The sequence below is a fragment of the Prinia subflava genome, chromosome 4, assembly GCF_021018805.1.
Source record: "Prinia subflava isolate CZ2003 ecotype Zambia chromosome 4, Cam_Psub_1.2, whole genome shotgun sequence".
Lineage (NCBI taxonomy): Eukaryota > Metazoa > Chordata > Aves > Passeriformes > Cisticolidae > Prinia > Prinia subflava.
The window spans coordinates 55,190,945-55,204,681 of NC_086250.1; positions in this window are offsets into that span (position 1 = coordinate 55,190,945).

The window sequence follows — 13,737 nt, forward strand, 5'->3', positions numbered from 1 at the left end:
GCTACTCTCTGGTTTTAAGAATTGAGAATGCATAATATGACATTAACAGTAAAAGGGGACAAAGTACATCAGATAACCCAACCACTCATCTTTTTCATAGAAAACAGAGAATGCCTTCCTCTCCTTCATTGAAATATCCAGTCCTTAGAGATGTAATTATGTGTAGCATTGGGGGTCACATCTCAGCTGATATTCTACAATTGCTGGCATATTTACCTGAGTCCCCTGACACACCTAAATATCTGCTATTTTGACTCATTTCAGGAGGAGTGATTCTCAGAAAAGATAAAAAGAGATGGATAACTGGCAACGAACCTGCTCACAAACATGGGCAGGTCCACCAGGGGTCATCTGGCTTGGTAGAAATGCAGAGGTGAGGGGAGCCCATCACTCTGGTGCAGTTGGCCCTAAAATGTCCAATATCACACTGGGTTGTTTCTTATTGTGAGTCTGGGCTCTTTTAGTCTCTCCAACATGCCGTGGACTGTAGACCTCCATGATGCAATGTTGTGCCTTTGGGCATAGTAAGCTTTCAGAATAAAAAAAAAAATGGAGTAAGTAGGGTGCCTTTTATTCTCTAAATCTCTGTTTTTATAATAATTTTGCTTCTTAGGATATGCCACAGACATAGCCTGAGTACATCTGGAACCTTCCGCTCCTGTGTTAAATTAAGCAGGGACAACCTAACAGCTGATTGAGAATCTTTGTCTTGGGTGGGATTCATCTTTTTCATATTAGATCCCTAGAACTCAAGCTTTTAGTCTAACTCTTATATCTCTAAAAAATTAAGCTTTTATACAAACTCTTAGTGTCAGTAGAGAGAGAGGGAGAGGGTGAGACTTTCCAAAAGAAGGTATAGCTGTCTAAGAGATGCTTTAGAGGAGGAAGACCTCCTAGAAATATGTATCCCTCTCTGCAAAAGACCCCACATATTTGCAAATTTTCTCCACCTTTTTGAAAAGAAAAAAAAAAAAAAGAAAGAAAAAAAAAAAGAAGAAAAAAAAGACAAACTGAACTGCAACCCACCAATCCTACAAGAAAAACAAATAATATCTTGCTTCTTCTCAACGTTCTCAGCAAGGAACTCAAAATACTTTTAGGAATATAAAAGACTTTGTGATGAGTTTGGGCACTGTTATTTTAAGTATTCCCTTAAAACTTTAAAATCCTGATATAGCAAACATATTTTATAAGAACATGGTGTGGCTCTTGGGGATGGTGTTGTACTGAGCCAGGAATTGGTCTTCATGATCCTTGTGGATTCGTTCCAACTCAGCACATTCTGTGATTCTGTTTCTGTGATTCTGAGTCTTTTTACAGAGATGATTGTACTGAGATAGAAGATTTTGAAGTGTTGTCAATTTTACCAAAACTATCTTACAGCGAGTCATTATAATTTCTCAGTGGTCTTTTTGGTATTTAACAAAAAATGGAATTCATTTAAGCTTTTTACTTGTTTTGGTTTGGTTTTTTTCATTATTTAATATTGTATGATTCTTTTTCCTTTTATTTATCTAATGTAATAGATTCTACAAAGAAAAATTCAATAATGTTGAGAAAGCCTTGTTGTGTTGGGTTATTGGTTTTGGATTTTTTTTTTTTAATTTTTTTTTTATTTTTTTATTTTTTTATTCCATGCTTGTTTTGGAAAATGGATACCTATTTATTACAGTTATGTAGACAGTTCGGTTGTTAACATGTAAATTTTCTACAAGAATGTTCTCTTGATGATGCATGTACAATAACAGAAAGAAAAAAGCCTTATAAAATGAGATTAAGTAAAATTAATGAAAATTACTCCATTGTTCTTGCATACTGATCTCTTTAAGTTTTTCACATCTTGTAAACATCTCTTGGACTACTCTTTTTACTTCTGGGACTTTTTTCAAGTCACAGTATTAGGTCCAAGGAAAATAAGTAAAGAAGTCTGTTTAGTTTCCATCATACTTGGCAAGTGAAAATTCTGGAGAACTGAAGGTCTGAACCAGAATAACAGCTGTATCACTCAGTTTTCTGTTTTTCTTAGAATAAAATTTATATTTCAAAGACATAAACAAAAACTTAAAAAAATTAAATGCAGTAGCTTTTTTTTTGGTTTTTGTTTTTTTTTTTTTACTATCCTAAAGAAATGGCTTCATAAAACTGTTTAGTTTGGAAAAGTTTTTCAGACCATCAAGTTCATCTGTTAACCCAGCTCTGCCAATTCCACTATTAAACCATGACCTGAAGTGCCACATCTACAAGTCTGTAAAATACCTCCAGGGATGGTGACTCAATCACGTCCCTGCGAATCCTGCTCCAATGCTTCACTACCATTTCTGTGGAAAAGTTTTTCCTAATATCCAAGCTAAACCTTCTTGGCAAGACTTGAGGCCATTTTCTCTTGCAGATGAGATATTAGTCAATATTCCCACAAGATTTAAAAAAAAAAAAAAAGCACAATAAAATTACGGACCAGTAAAACTATGACATTAGCTATAGTATCTCAAAATCTTTAAATAAGTGGCAGCCCTGGTAGCCCTGCACAAACTACAATGTCTCATGGGACTGCTAAGGAATACAATGTTAATAACAGAAATGCATTTTGGTGTTGTTTTTATAATGAGAATAATTTCCAATGAGAGATACAGACTGATTCAGATTGATTTTGCTGTGCTGGTCACTGTGAAGATTAATTTTCAAAATATTTATATTTCTTTTTGACTAAATCAATATGTTTTGAATGAACTCAATAGCTGTATTGTAATTGCTGTTAAATGTGTGTTACTAAATTGTTTAGACTGCACCTCATTTCATGTGAAGCTGTATTCAAACACCATGAAACCAATGAGAAAAAACTAAACAGCCCTCAAGTGTATATATGACATGTGCAAGTTCTTAGAGTAAGGGATTTTGTCTTTTATTGTCATGCAGCAGAGTCCTAATTGCCTTATGTCAACTATGCCAACCACTCTGCCTCTCATCTGTTTTTCTTTTTGTTATTATGATGGAATGTGAACCAAGACTTCCTTGTTTTACTGCTTTTAAGTACTAGTCTCAGGCACTAATATCCACTTCTGCTGTTCTAGCCTTTAATTTAGTTTACTGTACAGGAAGTGGCCTATTTAATGTCCTCTCCCTTTTAGTTGACTAAACCTAGCTTGAAACTTCTGAAAGGAAACAGCTGCCCTTCGGTGGAACACAACAATCACTGGACACATTCCCCTATCCTTCCCAGGACTGAGGACGAGGATGGGTTGCTAAACCAGGAACAGACATTTATTGTGCTGGCAGGTGGCTCCACCACAACCTTTGGCCCACTCAAGATCCACGTCATCTTTGTCTAGGACTTGGTTTCATTCATGAAAGACAAAATCTTGGCACAACTGACCCCACAAGTCAAAATTCTTAAAGTTTCTGGGGAAGAAAAATCAAAATTAAGTGAAAGGTCAGTCCAGATTTTGATTCTGCAGTAGTCTTCTCACTGGCTTGCCCAGTCTGCACAGTATAATTTCCAGAAAGATTTATTCTCATCCTCCTTACGGGCTAGAGTGCATAACAGAAAACTGCAGCAGTGTAAAAATGAGCTGACAGGCCCAGTATCTCTAATCCTTGTGGAGAGACCAGAGCACCCAGCAGTAACTACTGACTGCTCCCATATTATTTCTTAATTTTGCTATTGGGAATGACAGCTGCAGTCAGATCAGGTATTAGGTACTTTGTTGCTTGTTTTACTCACTGTTATCACTGCTTTCCAATGTAATCATCAGAATAATGAGAAATTCTTGCCATGGGGGTTGAGGTGAAGGTGAAAGTTCCCTTTGGGTTCCAGTAACATGAGCCAATGCAGAAAGTGTTTTTGAGAGAACATGTTATGGGGAGGAAAAAACCTTTCACTGATGTCCCCTCACCTGTGGTTTGTAACTGCATTGGGTGGCACAAAACTAAATTGGTCTTTCTTTGAGTTGAGCTATGCATTCATTATGATTTCTTTTAAAGATAAGACTCATCATATTGCACCAAAATTTATATATTTGGTTTGTTAAAATAGTCCTAATTCTTCTGTATGGAGGATATCCTTTGGAGGCCTTTACAAAATGTGACTGTGTTTCTGTTAAAGATTTCCTGAAATAAAAGGTATCAGTTTTCTAGGAAATATGTTGGCCTCTTGCCTACTCATTCTCAGCAACAAAGCATGCCACTGTTGGTGTCCTGGCTATCTGAGACCTTCTCTCTCCCAGCAAGGGTTTCTCTTCTGAGCTGAATCAGTATATTAGTGCCTAGGTACAATATCTGAGAGCCATAGCAAAGTATTTCTTTTCAACAAAATTGCAGATCTACTCTATTTTCATTTTTAACCACATTTTGTTAAATGATAATAATATCCTCATACAGAGGATGACTTTCTTTTTATTTATAACCTAATATCAGTGTCAGATTTCATACAAGGAGAATCCAAGGAAGCAAGTTCTCTCTACCTATATCTGTAATTCTCAGTCAGCTACTGATAAATCAAAAAGGATATTAAGAATAATTTCTAATGCAAATTCAGAGTTATATGTTGAATGTTCATATCTGATTGAACTTTACTGTTGGACTGGATGTTAATACTTGCTTCCCTGCTTGATCTACTGATGGTGTGGCCTGATGGGCTGTGGGCAGGGAGGACACTGTATCTCTCACCATTGCACAGCTTTCTCTAGCACTTCTGCCACTGGCCTCAGGACTTGAAGAGATGCTGGGATGGAAAGGCAGGAGCTCTCTACACTTCTTGTTAGCATGTGGGCACAATGAGGTTCTGGTGAGGCAAATTGCCTTGGATCCCACAGTAAATCTCCATCTCTGGATGAATAAATATCAGATTCTTTTCTATGATTGTTTTTTTTCCCTTAACAGGCTGCTACAATTCTCTGAGATGTTTAGTTCTAGTCTTTTACTCCTTTAACAAAAAAATGGAAACTTACCTTTCAAGCAGACACTGGCAAAAATGTATGAATGTTTTTTAACCTTTAACAGGTTTAAGGGGTTTTTTTAGTTAATGTTGAAATTAGACCATCAGTAAAATTGCAACAGATAGATATTTAGAGGGACACCTGTAATAAAATCATTCTGGGGAACAGAAGATATATATGTTAAATGTAGCAGGAGATACAGAAATTTTAGAGCATATCATGACTTCCTTCCTACCTGTTTGCATGTATCTCTCACTGCAGAGTAACTTTTCTCAAGGCAGGTTTTCCTTGGTATAAGTCCTTGTGCATAACCACAGTGCATTGAGAACCATCAAAACTTTTTGCTGGATTGCTACTAACTATATTTTTCCAAGGGTGACATTTTTGCTACTGGACTTTTGGATCCTCCTATGTTGAATTATTAGGACAGATAAATATCTATACATTATTCATAGCACATCTATCTTGCCTGGATGTTTTGGGCAGTTTAGAAATGTTGATAACTGGAAGCAATTTCTCACCAAAGACAAAGAGTATTAAATCTTTCAAAAGAGTAACAGAAATATATGGAGAACGTTCATAATTCTCAAATTCAGACACCTTATTCCATTAATTGAACTAGACAAATAACTACATCTAGTGCAGGAAAACAAAACAAAACAAAACAAAACAAAACAAAACAAAACAAAACAAAACAAAACAAAACAAAACAAAACAAAACAAAACAAAACAAAACAAAACAAAACAAAACAAAACAAAACAAAACAAAACAAAACAAAACAAAACAACAAGACCACAAAAATCAAAAATCAACAAAACAAAACAAAAACAAAAACAAACAAACAAAAAAACCCCAAACCAACAAAAAACGAGGGACAAAGCAAAGACTCAAGGCATAATTGTCTTTTTTCCTTAATTCTTAGTTCACACCTGGTATGGTCTATACCTACTATTCCAGGTGATAGAGGTGGTATTTCTTTCAATGCTTGTATAGGCATCTGGAGCTCTCCAGAGTGTTACTCAGCTGATTTAAAATAGAACCTCTCTCAACTGAGATTTCATAGAATCATAGAATGGTTTTGGTTGGAAGGGACCCTAAAGTTCCAACCCTCCTGCCATGGGGGATTGTTTCTGGGTGCTGAGAAAACTAATCAAGGAAGATATTGCAGTAAATAAGCAGCTTTATGCTGAGAGGTTTCACCACTCACTGTGGATATAAAATCTTGTGTGCAAACTAGGCAAGGTTTTGACTAGTTAAGCAGCAGGATGTTTTGACTTAATTTTGGGGTGTATTAACTTTTCCTCTCACTTTAAAAGAATGAAAGTGAAATCAGAGGATCTTACAATTTTATCTCCGAGATATATTTTGTTCTTAATCAAATTAATTTGTCATTTGTGTCTTCATGGTAGCTGTGGACTGGAAAGGCAGCATGGGTAATCAGAAAAATGAAAATGAAATGTTTTTGTGTAAGTTCTTTTCCTTTGTAGCTGGGAAAGTTCAATAGACAAATTTTGTACTATGCAGAGAATATGTAAAAGATTTTACACACAGATTTTTTTTACATATGGATTTTACATATTTACAAAGACTTTAGGGATAGCTATACACTTTTGTGTGTTTGTGTAAAACAGAAAAAAGTTCTTCTAAGAACCCAAGTCAACAGTCAAAATTTTAAACTGGAATTGTGAATAATCATAATTAGAAAAGTTAAAACCAGGGAAAAGTTCTCATCTTCCCTCTAAAGCAGAGTTAAAGTGTTCAGTGACCACTTAAATGCAATATAATGTTGACATTATATCCTAAAGGAGTAATTTAAATAACTGTACTACACTCAACAGTTTGGAGACATTGAAGCAGATATCAAGATGTCCCTCACTTCAGCATGATAGTGTGTAAAGTATGTAGGCAGCCTTAAAAGGAACTGAAGTTCACATTAAAGTTTTTATGCTATTACTTAAAGCTATTTCCGAAAGTATCCTTCCTCCACATGTGAATAACCTACACTGCATCTAGTGGTTATCAAGGCTGGGCAAGGAATACATCTGTGCTAGCACAATAGCCAAAACACAATTGTCTGTCTTCAGGGTGGGCAGAAAGTTGGGAGCAGCAGCTGGAGCACTAGAGGAACTGACAAGTTATGTTTTTATGGCCTGCTTGAAACAATCTGTTTCGACATTTCAGGAATTACCACAGCTTCTGGGAAAAGCCAAACATGTAGTCTGATCCCACCAAGCCAGTGCTCTGAGTTGAAGTTTAATTAAGCCACCTACTGAGAAAGCTACCACAGGGGAAGCTCTTCTCTGGTCATCAGATTTGCAAACCAGTGGACAGCATCCAGGGAAGACAACAGTTTCAACACCCAATATATTTGCCCTAGTTCCTAGGAATTACACGCCCTACTTCTTATGAATTATGCATATTGAAAGCTCAGAAAGGAATGATCTTCACAGATTTAGTCATTACAATGCTGTACTAGTCAGTTTATCAATCCATAAATAAAGTATATATTTTACCCAGCCTGCTAGTTTAGTTTTGTAGTTCAGTATTATAGTTAGACCTTAATTAGTTTACAGATTGTCATTACCATGATCTATTTACTTTTTGAGCTTCTTCTGGTTTAGTTTTAATCCATCACTATCAGTGAATTTTCAGAAAGTTTCATGATGTGATGTAGTATGTCACTTGTGTCCTTAGATAGCATGAAATAAGAATGAAAACAGGCACCACGCCAGAGAACAAAGATCATTAGATGGAATTAAAGAATTTGCATATGTAATAGGTGTTAGTTTATATTACATTCAAAAATGAGCTCTTAACTATAACTTATTTTCAAATAATTCTGTTATATTTTCACATAATTGTTCTTTAAATTATTGGTTCAATACATTATGAAGAAATTATGAATGATTTTTAAATAAACCCTGTGATGATGTCAGTGGGACAGTTCCTGCAAGTTAAGATTACCAAGGCTGGGGCCAGATATGAAAAGTTTATGTGAGGTTTCTTAAGTGGAAGTACAGCTTGGCACTCATCGGAGCTCGCTAAGATTAGTTTGCAGACCATAAAAGGAAGGGATACATTAATACATTCCTCTTTCCTCTTGCCTCTTTGTCTTTCTTCTTACTTGTTACTGTTTTTAGAATCAGTCCCATCTTCTACCTGGTACATGAAAACTGCTTTTTTTAATTTTGAAGGACAATCCATACTGTAGTTTTGAGACACCTCTTTAAAAATGTCTTTCCCAACACATTTCTGCTTTATTGGTTCATCTACTTTGTCCCATGCACCCTTTAAAAGGTACAGTGTGTGCCTGTTAGAGATGGTGTCCTATTCTACCTTGCAAGGAATCCTTTCATTCAGGAAAACATGATAACTTGCAGATATTTGGATCATTGTCAAATGCCAGCATTTTAGGTTTGTTTGTAGTAATGAGCTATTTTCTAAAAGTGAGGAAATACGAGATTTCTATATTGATCTCAGGCTTAATCTTATCCTAATAAAAGTCCCAAGGATGTTAGAGAATGCTATTTTCCTATACAAGCTACATAAATATTTAGAATTCATCTTTCACTGGTGTACGTGGCTCACCCTGGGGAAGCCCCCTTTGCCAGGAAGGCTGGAATTTTTAAAAACTTAAATGTCATATATAGAAGTTCTAAAACATAATAGATAATGCTTTCCACACATGAATTCTCTTGCTTGCCAGTCAAAGGCAGTGATACATTCATCTATGTATATTTAGTAATTTAGTAATTTTTGCAGAATACATGAAGAGGGGTAATGAGGTTCTTCAATTTACTGGAAAAACACTGGCAGGATTTTTTGAAGTATGAAGAAATTCAATGGCCTGGGAGCTGTTTGCTGTAACAGCTTCACTTGTTTGAAGATTGCAATGATATTTCTCTATTTTTCAGTTTAAAAATTAGACTCAACCTCAACTAAAATCACAGGGAAAAAAAATACCGGCTTCCTTGAAAACTAGAATGACAATTTACTTGTTTATCTACTACAGAAATGTTCCAGTATTCTTTAATTCTTCCAAATAATAACTTCAAAGAAAATTTATTTAAACTGTTTCTTGCTACTCAGAAATGCCAACATTAAAAAAAAAAAAAAAAGAGAGAGAGAGAAAATTGCAGTAAGCACAGCAGAAGTAAAAACTTCAAAATTACTCTTGATTTGAAAATATGGTATAGAAAAACTTGTTCTTCATAGTAAAATTTTAAACACATTTACTAAAGAAAAGGTATGAAATAACTGCATAAATGATACATACATACATGCAAAATGTTAGATTTTAAAATGATATGATTTTACTTGCTGCAATTGAGAGGTGTTAGCAGAGTATTAGAATGAGATATCAGCTTTACAACTGTAAGTAATAATCACTTTTATCATCAAAGGGTTTTTTACATTCAAAATTCCATGGCTTCACTAAAAAAAGGAGATGCTAGATGTTCACCCTGTGCACATATGTATATGTGATGAAATAGTTAAATAAATAACTAGAACTAATAAGATTAAGATCCTGAAGAATGGAGTATACAGGCAAAAGATCCCCAGATTAGTTTGGTCAGACACACACGGGTTCTTAAAAGAAGCTGCCTATAAGCTTAGAAGCTTGAGCAACTGACAGGCAGAACAAGAAAAACAACATAAGACATGAGATGGCTGGGCTCTAAGTCACATTTAAACACCCAGTAAAAGGATCTTTGCAGAGCTGACCCTCCAGCATCTGCAGGTTTTGTCAGACACGCCAGCTGCGTAGGACACCAGCACGAGGCTGGATCAGAGCAGGGTGCAGGGAGCAGCTTCGACACCGCTGATGTTCAGGGGTCGTGTGCTCCTCCTGGTTCTCAATGTGTTGTGGATTTCACCCACAAAAATGAAACCAACAGACGAGGTGAGGAAAGACTACAGCACCCCCTCCACAGAGTGCAAAGTTCAGGCTGGCAATGCTGCAGAGTCCCAGGAGGAAGAGTTTATCTATATGTAAATAATAGGATGTGAATCAGTGACCCAATTTTACTTGTTTTGATTTAGTGCATGGGTCCTTCTTTACAGGGCTGCTAGAACAAGATGAGTTTCAGTCACCTGACTAAGATCATCTGTTTGAGAACATTGATTGGATTAGTTACTTACTTCAAGGTTTCTTACACATGACCCCAGTATACTTTAAGAAATACTCTTTATCGTTATAGATTTTACGACAACAATATTTATCATAAAGAATAGTCTCTTCAAGATTACGTATGTATGCTGAAGGTGCTATAAATGTAATTTATGATCACGTTTAAAATTTAAATAGCTACTTACACATCAGTTGAACTAGAGGAGAAAGCATGCTCGGGCCTTTTGGTTTTGTTTTTGTCATGTACAAGATTAGGGCAGAATCTTAAGTAAGTTGGATTAGTGTCCTTGTGTAGTCTACAAATAGGATATCTATAAATAGCCTTAAGTCTTAGTTTAGTTTGTATTTTAATATGTTCCAGGATTGTGAGAACAGAACAGAGTGAGAGTATGAGGTGACCATGAGGTAAATTTTATATGATGCAAGAAAAATGACCTGGGGCTGTTTCTCATGAAACTAACTTCATTTCAAGGCCATTCCATAGTTTTTCTCAGGAAGAGGATAACAGATTATATTAATTTTTATTCCAGTTGACCAGTAGCTTGTTCTTGGAGCACACTCTGTCTGAATTTAGAAAATGGAGATAAAGATAAATTCACATACTGGAGAAGGGAAGGTATAATAACAGCTGACAGGTATATCAGATTATTCATTTGTCATAACATCAAAAGAGCTTCAGCTGAAAGTACAGGACAGTGGGAAGGTTAAGGATCATGCACTGTTGGGACTGTTTCGACATGACAGCATGAATCTTTGCTTGTTCAATGAGTTATGACCTTCAAAGTGCTACAGGAATGAAGACACGCAAATGTCGAGAAAAAGCCTCTCCTCAGGAGACTGGCAGTGTTAAAAATGGTTTTTGCTGATTGTCTGAGTCTCAGGGAGAAAGGGGAAGGACAAGTGTCATCACCAGATCCATTTGCTTTCTTGATTTTATTGAAATAACTCTTTTTTTAAATCAGAATTTGATGTTTCTTTAAAAGTATTGGCTTCATACAGCAAGAATTGCCTTGATAGCCTGTTAGTATGATTTTGAATTCCAGAGCTCTTTTGCCACCTCAGAAAAGAACTAGAAGAGGGAAACCCTACAAAATTCTAACTACGCAAGTGTTCTGTGGGAACTGCAGCACTTCAGATGTAGTTTGCCTGAACTACTGATGTGAAATATCGGAGTTCTAAACCACTTTTGTATGCATTTTATATTTTATAAAATTTTCTGGCTAGTAAATTTGAAATTAAAACTTCAATACTTTTCAGTAGCACACAAAAAATGAAAGAAACCATTATTTTTCAGTTTTAGATAATAAATAAATATGCTTTAGCCAAAAATAAAATGCAATTTTGTCTCAGATTTGTCACTCATTCATTTTTTAGAGATGGATGGCATTTATTGGCAGTCTCACAGAAAATAAAAACAACCAGAAGGAAGAAAGTTCCTTAGAACAGAAGCCAAACATATTGTCCAAAATGACAGCCTGGAGAAAGTGAAATACAGGAAGAACTAAGTCTGAAATTTACACAGATATCTCTTTACTGCATTAGAACTGATTTAGAGAAGCTGAAATCTCAGCTCTTGACATTGATTTCTGTGTTAGTCCCAGGCAAGTCCCTAATTTTTTGTGCATTTTTTCCTGATCAAAAAGGCTGCTCAGACATTGCAGATGGTTCAGGTCATTGCAGATGGATTCTCTGGGTGAAGTTTTGCACTGCTAGTGTGTGCACAAGTGTGGCATGTGGCACTCAGTGATCCTGACAAACAACATATAAATTAATTTCTCAGTAGTAAAGGTGGCAAGAGTGAAGACTTCTGTATGTTGTACTTTTCTAAAAGTCTATATGAGTGGTAACAAAAATAGACCTAAAAGTGACATTTCAGTCTTCTCTCATTTTGGGGTTTTTGTCTGGGCACTCTTTCCTATGAGTTAGTCTTTGCAATGAAAATTTCTGGAGGGATTTGCCAACATCAGAAAAAACACTCTATTAATTTGAGACTACAATGATGCAAGTACTGACTTGATCACAGCATTTTTTAAATGTAATGTATGAATGGGAAAACTAACTACAATTAAAGCAGGGAAGGACTGACATAAGATTTATCCAAAAAGAAATTTCACTTTATGATAAAAATGTTTTGAGCTTTTTTTTCCCCTTGTCTCCGCTGCCCTTTAATTTTAAAATTGCAATTGAAGCAGAGAAGATGTTTTTCAAATTACAGTGTGTGATTCCTAGAACTGGCATATTCCAGTTCATTTTTAGTATTTAGAGATCACAAGAAGATAATAGAACTGCTTTAGTGATGTTAGACTTTTATGTACGCTTCCTTCCTGGCTTTGCTTCTCACCCTTCTTTGGATACCTAAGTTCAGTCAGAGTGGTTTGTTGTTGCAGTTACTCATGTAACTCAAGTCACATGTGACAAGCAGTTTCACAAAGCTTCCAAGTCTGTATAAATAGGTCAGTAAAATTCAGGGTCAGTATTTGTTCATTTGTACACTCCTGAGTCACTATATGGTGAGCTCATAGTCAGTAATTTAAAAGGAAGAAAATAACTTCTGTTACCTGTCTCTGGCTTAGTGAGTTAGCAAACAGGATTAAGTAAAAATAAGGTTAAAATAGGGTAAAAATAGGGTTAAAATAGGACAGTTAATCATCTATAGTACATACAGCACAGCTGTTTGTGACTGGGAGTAGGTCACTCATGATCTATCATGTCTCAGTCACTCTTGTGCCCATGGTAGAGCACCAATGGAGTTATTGCCCCCCAGGTAAAGTCAAACAGGCACACAGAACCCTCTGGGCTCTACCATCCCCACCAAATCACAAACTGCCTCCTTCTTGGAGCAGCAGATCACAAATGTAAAATTGGTGTGTGTGTGTGTAGCCAAAATCAAACACAATGCAGCAAATCTGAAATGATATTTAGATGAAACATCTCTAAAGATAAAAACAGAATTTTATTCACTGAACCAGCCTCTTTGTTGCCTCCCTGCCCACAAGAAAGGTGAAGAGAGAGAAAGATGAAATAATACATTTGAGGATTCTTTTCATTTAAAAGAAAATGAGCAGAGTCATAAGTGTCGCAAAATAGAAAAGATGCCCAGTATTTTAGATGCTGTGGACCTTCTTCTTGAACTAGTTTCTTTTCAGATATTCACTTAGTTTCTGATTCTGCCTCACCTGTGGTACACTGAGCAGCATTTTAGGGAAAATGTATTCAGGATGGACATTGACAATCTATTTTGGGATGAACATTGTACTGTGGACACAGCCTGTGCTAAAGGCTCAGCACAGCTAATGAGACTCAGGGACACAAAGTGTTGTTCTCCCTCCAGAAAATGGGGCACCTCTGTTACATGAGGGACAGCTGCCTTTCAGCTGTGCAACAGCTCATCGCTCAGATTTCTGTACGTAGGTAGATGCAGGCAGGTGTTACCTGTTCCTCCCTCAGTGCACAGGAAGTGCACCTTATTAACAGGATGATGGATAAATTAACTGTCCAATTAACTCTCTTCCACTGTCATCTTCCACAGAGTATTCAGTGTTTTCCTCTCTCTCTCATATCAATAACTCTGCGGGTCATGCCACTCACTTCCCGAGACAGTGGTATCATTGTCTGGCTTTAGGAACTTCTCTTGATAAGTTTATTTTACAACCTTATTCAGCTAACACAGGTCA